The sequence below is a fragment of the Cibotium barometz genome, chromosome 28, assembly GCF_041138505.1.
Source record: "Cibotium barometz isolate CiBa-2024 chromosome 28, ASM4113850v1, whole genome shotgun sequence".
Classification (NCBI taxonomy): domain Eukaryota; kingdom Viridiplantae; phylum Streptophyta; class Polypodiopsida; order Cyatheales; family Cibotiaceae; genus Cibotium; species Cibotium barometz.
This window is the reverse complement of record NC_141073.1, coordinates 53,926,304-53,935,776: the sequence shown is the minus strand read 5'-3', so window position 1 is coordinate 53,935,776 and position 9,473 is coordinate 53,926,304. Positions and strand designations below refer to the sequence as shown.

Sequence of the window (9,473 nt, the reverse complement as noted above, 5' to 3'; positions counted from 1 at the left end):
CTGCACTAACCTATGTGCACTATCAACCACCCCGCTTTGCAAGATTCTAGAATCCCACTCCTCTTTCTACTTCTAGTTTTGTCAGTTACTTCTCTTGTCCTCTCCGGTGGATTCTAGAATCCATGATTAACTTTTAGCCATAGTTGTTACTTTTTTTAAAGGTTATGGCTTCTCAATCTCAAGTTTTTTCTTATAATTGGATTCTAATTTTGATGATCACTTCTTTTGTTCTCTCTAGTGGATTCTAGAATCCATGATTAACTTTTAGCCATGCTTGTTTCTTTTTTTGCAGGTCGTGGCTTCTCAATCTTAAGTTTTTCATGCAAGAAAGAAGTCTAAAACTTCAAGGCAAGCTTCTGTGCAACCTCAACCTCAACCTGATTCAAGCTCAAGGAGGGGACACTTAGGTGCACTAATGTCTTCTCAATTGGTTCCCACACCATGCAGTCCAGGTTTTGAAGTAACGAGGCTTTTTGAAAGTCCATCTCGTTCTTCTCGTCAGAGAGCTTCTTATTTGCTGATGAACACTTCCCCCGCAAGCCAATGACTCAGCACACCAAAGAGCATCACCAAAAGAGCATCACCAAAAGGTTAGAAAGGGAAAAAGGCAAGACCTAGCACTTGTGAGAGAGGTAGATACCCTTCAAAGCCAATGACTCAGCACACCAAAGAGCATCACCAAAAGGTTAGAAAGGGAAAAAGGCAAGACCTAGCACTTGTGAGAGAGGTAGATACCCTTCAAAGCTCTCAATCAAAATACATATGGGATAAAGTTTCTGCCAAAAGCAAGTACGAGCATGCTTGGAAACTCAGTTTTAGGTTTCATGGGGAGCATAGGCAATTAATTGATTCAACAACCCCTTTTTTGATTGTTACAAAACACAAAGGACCTTCAAATGATTCTAACAAGTGCTCTTTTGTTGGACATATCGAGAAAGTGCAAGAGCACAAAGGCAAAAATAGGATATATTTTCTTATTGAGCATGATGACCACTTGCTTTGCTATTCTTATTTTATTGAAGGACTTTGAGATGGATGAAATAAATCCTCTAAGCATAAAAAACTTGATGATCGATGCAATGCAAACTCGAGGCTTGCTAAGAAATAAACTTTTCTCATTCTCTTTTGAACTTTTGTCTTCTTTGTTTTGAAACATATCATTTATTTCATTGTTTTTGGTTGTAGGCATTGGGAGAGAGCCTACAGTGAGGTGCTAGAGGATTTTTTGGCTCAGATAAGAACTTTTCAAGTGAGTACATCGAAGAGGAAGGAGACGAAGAAGAAGAGTCAATTTCTTCAAGTGATGAGGAGGTTGAGGAAGAACTCCCCCCCTCTCCTTTGATGCAAACCCCTATCTCACAGGCAAGAAATGAAGCAAAAAGTCAGGTAAATCAAAGGACTCTAAGTTTCTTCCTAAATCAAAGATTTTTCCATCTGCTGGTCTTGGTGCCCCCTTACCCGACACAAGAGATTCAAGCTCTTTTAATGTTTTAGAAGGGACAAGAAAAATAACATGGTGGATCTTTTACCTATATTTTTGCCCATAAGTGTGATTGAGCGTCCACCAGCAGTGGATCCCCAAACATGAAAAAGACCCTTAGAAGTTTGCACTGTTGTTGAACATCATGTTCATAATCTGAAGTACAAAATGAAAAATAAGCTAAATGCCATTGTGTTACCCTTGCTTGTTTTAGTGGATAGACAACAGTGTCCTAATAAGAAATCTTGGGTTAAGGCCAATGTTGAGTCTTATAGATATTGGGTTCTTGGGGGCACTCGTTCTTTGCTTGCCAAGAAAGAGCTTGCTGCTGTTGAATATGAGCATGTTGACACTTACAAAACGGCAATGTGTTGGGTGTATGCTAGTTTAACAAATGAGGAGCAAAGGTACTTGCCCTTGACCATAATATTGGCTCAAACTGTCAAATGGAAATGACTTTCATTCAAAAGATAAGGTTCTTTCATAATGAGTAGATTGATTCCTTGAAGTGTGGTGAGAAAATTGATGACAAGTTTCGAGCTGCACTTTGTGAAAAGTGTGGTCTTGAATTAAAAAAGAAAGGTGGTCGCGTGGAGCAAGTCAGAAGCCCAATGTGAAACAATATGATAATTATTTTCAACTTGCCTTTCATGATGGATAAATTTGGGATCTACAAGATGATATTTTTAAGCTACATGAGTAAGGAAAGTTAAAAGGTCAAAAGTTCAGCAAGTCACCTATAGCTTCCAAAGGCAAAGGTGCCTCACGCGATGAAGCACCAAGGCCCATTCCTGAAGAAATGAAGATAATAGTGTGGACATTTGCAAGGAATTCGTGAGAAAGCATTGATCATTGCAGTTCTCTCATACGTGAAGGGTGGAATCATCTCTCTAGAGCAAATGGGAGAAGAATTTGAAAGGTTTGTTTGTTGAATTGACTCTTTTGTTTTTTTTAACCTTTACTTGTTTCACCAGCTCTAATTTCTTTGGTTATCTATTAGAAAAAAAAACCATACTTCACATGCAGAGAATAATGATTGAAAAGTTGAATTGCTCTAATTGGGATAAGGTAGTGCTCTACCATCCAAACTCAAGAAAATCCCAAATGTTGGAGAAGTACATGTTGTTATTTGGTAACACAATGAGTAGTTTATCTTGCTTCATCTTTGTTTAACAAACCTTTTTTTTCACCTCTCACATCTTGCTTGTAGGTTTTTTCAGAACAAAGATCCACGAGTTGCCATCAAGCAAATCCCTCTTAACTTTAAGCAATTTCTTTCCTGTTGTCGTCTAGAGAGGAGGAGGAGACAACAATCCCAAAGTATTGAAATCACTCCCGGTCTCACAATTTTCATTCTTGATGATGTAGAGGATTCTCCAACTCATTGTGGTGTGTTCATAAAGGTAGAGTTGAAGACATGGACACTTTTGTCACAGCACGTCCTTACACTTTGGCCATTGCAGATGCTCCTTATGGTTTTTGTGCTCCAAACTCAATCAATGATGATGTGAAGTATGGAGTATCTGCCTACAAAAAAGTCATAGAGGCTTTTAGCAAGGTCACTACTTGTGACTCTTGGGCACTAGTATTTTTTCATACCCATGATCAAATTATTGCAGTGCAAAAAGCCTTCAACAACTCAAACATGACATGTTAGATGATGACATGGTAAGTAAAACCTTTGAATATTTTGATACTAGCATTAAGATTGTATTATGTGTTGCTCTTTTCTTAGATGTTAAATTTTGTTTTGTAGGACAAAGCCAAACATCCATGGTTATAAACTTGATCATCTTTCTTGGGCTTGTGAGTTTGCTACAATTGATTTTTATTCACCTTTGGGCATGCAAAGTAGAGGATCATACAATTTTGCTGTGAAACCAATCGCACAAATGTTTTTGAACGACTAGGAGTTTACATAAAGTTCTTGAAAGCACACCAATGTGAGTCTACAAGGAGTCATAAATCCATATCAAAAGCCTCAACTTTTGATGATGGATTTAATTGATTTACTTTCTATGAAAGGAGAGTGGTTGATGGATCTCTTTGCAGGGACTGGTACCACAACTGTCAGTGCACTGAAAAGAGGTAGAAATGTGGTTGCATTGGGATGTGATCCACTCCAGGTAAAATTTATCGAGCAAAGAGCGAAAACTCTCAAGGAGTTACCAGATGAGTTCCAAGAGGTGGGAATGAAGAGCATGGAATCTGATCCTCATTTTTTAATAGCATATGGAAAGCCACAACCTCCGATTGGTAGTGAGTAGATTGGGGAGATAGTTGACCTTGTGGATTATGAGCCAGATGGCTCAGAGGCTGAGGAACAAGCTACTAACATTACTCTTGCAATCACTCTAATGGGAGAGGAGGCAAGGAATGAGGAGGAAGACGAGCATCCAGTTCAAGCATAGTTGTCATGATCTTTTAGATCACTTTAACACATACTTTTAGTTTTAAAAAACTTGTCATTTTGTTTGAGAAGATACTTGTTTCGATTTGTAGTTCAAATTGTTTGCAGCAATACAGAAGTTTGCCATGTTTTGAATTTTAATGCACATGTGATGGAGTTTTATTTGTGGGTTATAAATATGCCCAGATTTAGAAGCATCAAAACCCTTGAATTTTAATGCACATGTGATGGAGTTTTATTTGTGGGTTATAAATTCATCAAGCTTCTTTGAAAATTGCATGAATGTAGACCTAGTATTCTGATATCTCTTAAAGTTTTTTGTGTATTCATTGAATGCCCCCAGATTTAGAAGCATCAAAACCCTTAAAGTTGTTTTTTCCAGAGTCTCAAATTTGATTGAGACTAAGTTTTGGAAACATAGCTTTGTAGGTGGTGTCTATGTTGTTTTTTTTGTTATAGAAAAATAGCTTGTCTATCGAAACAAAGAAAACATGCTATAATTTATTTATTTTTAATAACCTTTTTTTTTAAATACAACTCTTTGTTACAAATGGGTTTACATGTTCGAAAAAGTGGCCATTTTCCAAGTTGTGAAATTTTGGATGAGCCCTTGCAAATGAGTACTCACGACTCGTGCTAATTTTTCATGACTCAGTGTTTGTAGTGTGAGTGACTCCATGGTGATAGCATGGAGGTGGAGATTGGTGGAGAAGTGGAGTTTCCCAAAGCGATCTTGGATAGCCTCAAGGGATGTGAGCTCAAACCATTGGTAAGTACCCAATGATATTTGTTGTCTATTGCTTCTTCCGATTGTGAATGGGTAGAGTTCTCTCTTGGGAGGTGTGGTAGCCCATAACAAAGAGGGGCAAAAAAGCACTAGTGTCTAGAAAGAGACAACCCTCAACCACATGCAGGGCTTAATTCAAGCTGCTAAGCAGGAAGGAGCTGTAAGACCGTCCAACTGGGATGACATTTTTAGAATTTATGAACCAGTTGGATGCATCTCAAGCAAAGAAACAAGGGCAATGCAGCTCCCATGGAAAAGAGTCAACACCAGGAATAAGCCCCTCATCCTGGATCCCGAGCAGTGTAGGGAAGTGGCGGGATCTTGTGATGCAATGATCTGGGTGAGGAGGCAACAACTCATGCACAAAGTAGGATTGCCAGTTCCCCTTGCCAATGGAGATACCTGGTAGAAAGAGAGAGGACAAACTCCATATCATAACCAATAGGTAGGCCACCATATGAGTGGAAATGGAGTCAGGGTGGAATAAGAATACCAAGAGAGCCTGAGCAGACCGTATTCAAGGATGAAGCCATTACCCTAGAGTAGACATAGCCACACGCTTTTGCAAACAGGGATGGCCATCGATGCAATGGAAAGGTCTAAGAAGAGGTATCCGGATGCCAATCCCATTGATGTGCAATTTTGTCAAGCAGATAAGAAGACTGGTTGGGCTTGGGCACGCCTGGGTGAGTAGCAGACAGAGGGCTTACAAGCCCAGATATGCTCAAGACAAGCCCATCAAGTTTGTTTCAAGAGGCATTGCCAAGGATAGAGAACCAAAAGAAGGGGGCTAGATCAGGCCTTAGATGTCTGGATTGTAGAGTTCAGATCTGGATTCTAGATACAAAGTTTTTGATTATTCAAGAAGGAAGTGGTTCTGGTTGCATAGGATTAAGGCAAACGTCATCTAGTGATATCTCCCCCAAGTGAAGGCTGTCGCTCAAAACTTCAGGGTTTGAGCTCCTTCAAATTAGACAGCAAAGAAATAAGCTATTGTGGCCTTCATTGTACTGGCAACGTCCACCGTGATCGCCAAGTGTTGGCGGCCATCCAACCATCGGTCGTCGCCCAGTGTATCCGTTGGGCAGCAAACTCATAGATTGGAATCTTCTTTCTTGTAACAACTTTGTAACTGATCTTGCCAACGGGTAGTGCTCGGTAGATGAAAAGGAAGTAAGGGGAACTATCCAGGGGTTAAGATATATGGGATAGAAAAGAGAGTAGTAGAGGGTGACTACTGAGTGTGTTGCTACATTATATTTTTGGGCTAAGCCTTCACTCAAGTAATATAGTGATTCCTCTGTGCAATTCTCTATTATGTACTATATAAGTCTATATAATTCCTAGTCTGTGTTAAGTGCTTTCTTGTCTATATAAGTCTATATAATTCCTAGTCTGTGTTAAGTGCTTTCTTGTCTATATAAGTCTATATAATTCCTAGTCTGTGTTAAGTGCTTTCCTGTCTATATATAATATGTACTATATAAGTCTATATAATTCCTAGTCTGTGTTAAGTGCTTTCCTGTCTAGACATGTCTTCTAGCTAGAATCTAGATCCAGAGTCATTCCTATCCAGGCGTGACTCCTATCTAGAAATAGGATCAGGAGCCACGTCAGAAATCGTGTTAGATGTAGGAACTAACCTTTGCGCTGTCATGACTAACTCCCTTAGCTTAGGCAGATCGATAGCGCAATGCACTAGCGCTGGGAAGTTGTATTAGTCGTTGCTCCTCGTCCAGAGCTGACTAGTATAACTGTGCCCAATGCGATAAGCTAACACTAGTGCCGGGTCTCGACTAAACACCGATACACATATCCAAGGAATTTCCACTTACTAGACTTGGGATCAACTTTGGATTTGTCAGAATCAAGGATATGAACATAGGCATCACCAACCGAAAACCCTGAAATGAGAGACGGAAGGTTTCTGTCAACTTCTTAAGGCCAAAAACAAGGTGGACATAAGCTTCGAACGATTTCTTACCATGCCAAAAACAAGGTGGAAATAAGCTTGGAATGACTTGTGTCCATGCCATTATGTGTGGTACACTTATTATAATCATCTTTTCAAAAATATAAGTAGTACTGCACAAGGAGACACAATAAAAAATTCAGTAAGTTTAGGAATGAGATGCATAGTGTGGTAAGAAAATGTATAGCTTCTCCCTTTTGTAATATAAGAGAATAGTCTTGTCCATCTAGCCATGTTAAGCCTAGGCAGCCTTCTCTTGTGATGCTTCCCTTATGGGGAGAAGCTGTGAGCATTGCCATGTACATCATCAACCATTCTCCTACAAAGGCGGTTTCTCATATGACTCGAGAGGAGGCTTTTACTAGGAAGCTTTTTCACTTTCTTGGCGAGCTATTTTCAAAGCAAGGAAGCCTTTGTGTTGAGCATGATTTTATGCAGAAGCCTCAATTGTCAACGAGGAAGTTTGACCTACAATTTGTCTTTACAAAAAGAGCTACAAAGTGGGGGGGAGGCCTAACTCTTGGAGAGTTCCTTTTCTCTATCTATATAGCTCTAGACTCTCCCTCTCTTTTTTTGTTGTCAAGGCCAATCTCTCGACCCCCCTTGTGCAAGGTAGCTTATCATGGAATCCCACCTCTTTTGTTTCAGTAAGTTGCATTCCTTGACTAGTAAGGATGGGTTCAAATCTAATGCTTGGAAGCTTATATGAAAGTCTCATTGGTTGAAATTGCAGCCTGACCCCACCAAGTGGAAGGAAATTTGCCATAACTGGCGAGACTCGTCTCCGATGGTGGGCTGAGCTAAGCACACCATTAAAAAGACAACTTCGTGAGATGAGGAGACAACTGTTGAGATATCGAGCTCATCTAGTGAGGCGGTGGACACTGATGACCCGCCTGGGGGATAGGCCCCACACTTACACCACTGGCATGGTTGGTGAGATCATGGGTGATATGCGGCCAGTGGGATGAGAGGTTGTATGACAGCCATTTTAGAGACTGGCATAGTTATAGCGCCAGCTCATTTTAGTTGGGTTCACACTAGAGAACCCTTGTATGTATTTGGTTGAGTACCTTTTCATATGTGTGTACTCTTATCTTTGTATATGGTGTGTTGAGTGTTGAGTGAAGAAGAAGATTTTCAGTCTCTCACCTTGTGTGTTCTCTATTAGGGTTTTGTGAGTGTGTGTGTGCTTGCAAGAGCTCAAGCTCCCTTCCCCCCTGCATCTTTTCATGGTATCAGAGCCTGGTTCATGCTAAGGACTGAGCTGCAAGCAAGAGAACCACAGGAAGCGGTACGAGGGTAAGAGCTTCAACTACTCTTCCCTATTTGTGTTGGTGACTAACCCTTGTTGGGAGCTCTACGGGAGGCACCGGCAAACGATCTCTGATTGAGGAGCTTTCTTGGCGGGAGTAAAGCTTATAAGATAAAATTTTTTGGGCCGAAAACGCGTTTCGGGCGCGTCTAGACCTCCGATTTTCAGAAAGCAGGCGATTTCAAGCACTACGGGTAAGTTATCGATTCTCTGCAAAACTCTGTTTTAAGAACTATAGGAAGACAGATTGGCTGTGCAGACACTGTGTGTACTGCAAAGAGGTCAACATTTGCCATTGGGTGTATGTATTCACATTGAGGTCACTGGTTGTGACAGTTGAGTGTACTATAGTACCGCAGTTTGTGCAGGACAAACCAGAGTGCTGTTTTTGGTAAATTTATGTATCTGGCAAGATGTCAAATGATGGCATAACCCAGATTGTTGCTGAGAAGCTTGATAAGAACAACTTTCATGCTTGGAGATTCAGGTTGACGAATTTCCTGATGGAAAAGGGCTACTGGGACTATATAGAAGGTGAGCATGAAGAGGCACCGGAGAAGGTGAGCATGAAGAGGCACCGAGAAAGGGCTACTGGGACTATATAGAAGGTGAGCATGAAGAGACACCGGAGATACCGGATATCAATCCGACTGCTGCAGATGTGAAAGAGTTCAAGGATTGGAACCAAGGAGCCAGAAAGGTTATGTATTGGCTCTCTATCAGTATACAGGACACCATGATTGGGCACATACAGGATGCCAAGTCCCCCAAGGAGGCGTGGGACACCTTGGTAAAGCTCTATGAAACAAATACCAAGGCACGTAAGATACAGTTGAAGAATGAACTTCATACTGTGGAGAAAAAGAGTATGTTTGTGAATGACTATGCATTGAAGATAAAGGGTATTGTGGAATCCCTTGTATCTATTGGTGTTTCAGTAGATGATGATGATAAGGTGGAAGTCTGTCTACGTGGTCTTGGGCCACAATACAAGGCGTTCAAGATGTCTATTCAGACTCGGGAAAACATTCCCAATTTTATAAATTTGGTGTCTATGCTAATTATAGAAGAGAAGAGCTTGGGTGAAGACCAACAGTCTTCACAAAACAAAAACAATTCGGAGCAACAGGCCTTCTACACAAGTTCAGGATGAGGACGAGGTAGAGGAGGTCGTGGACGCGATCAAGGAGGTGGCCGAATAGGTAATCAGAATTATGGCCAACAGTAGCAACAACAACAGTCCCAGAATACACAACAATAACAACAACAACACGCAGGTGGAAGAGGCCAATTCAGAGGTAGGAGGAGTCAAAGAGGTCGTGGAAATTGGCAAAGATAGTATAATGACACACGTGGATGCTTTTATTGTGGTAAGCCTGGACATGTGCAGACAGAGTGTTATAAGAAGCAGGCTGACATGCAAAATGGGAAATTGCAGCAAAACAACTATGCATCCTCAAGCAGAAACAATGAGGATAATGAAAGGTTATTTGTTATGCAGCACGTCGT

General features: G+C 40.8%; 1 pseudogene across 1 annotated transcript; it reads left to right on the top strand.

The window, feature by feature from the left end:
* Positions 1–1,189: 1,189 nt before the first annotated feature.
* Positions 1,190–4,000, top strand: LOC147622951 (uncharacterized; annotated as a pseudogene). The gene is made up of 4 exons (XR_015269590.1): positions 1,190–2,800; positions 2,944–3,148; positions 3,237–3,286; positions 3,533–4,000. The product of XR_015269590.1 is annotated as an uncharacterized LOC147622951 (transcript).
* Positions 4,001–9,473: the final 5,473 nt, after the last annotated feature.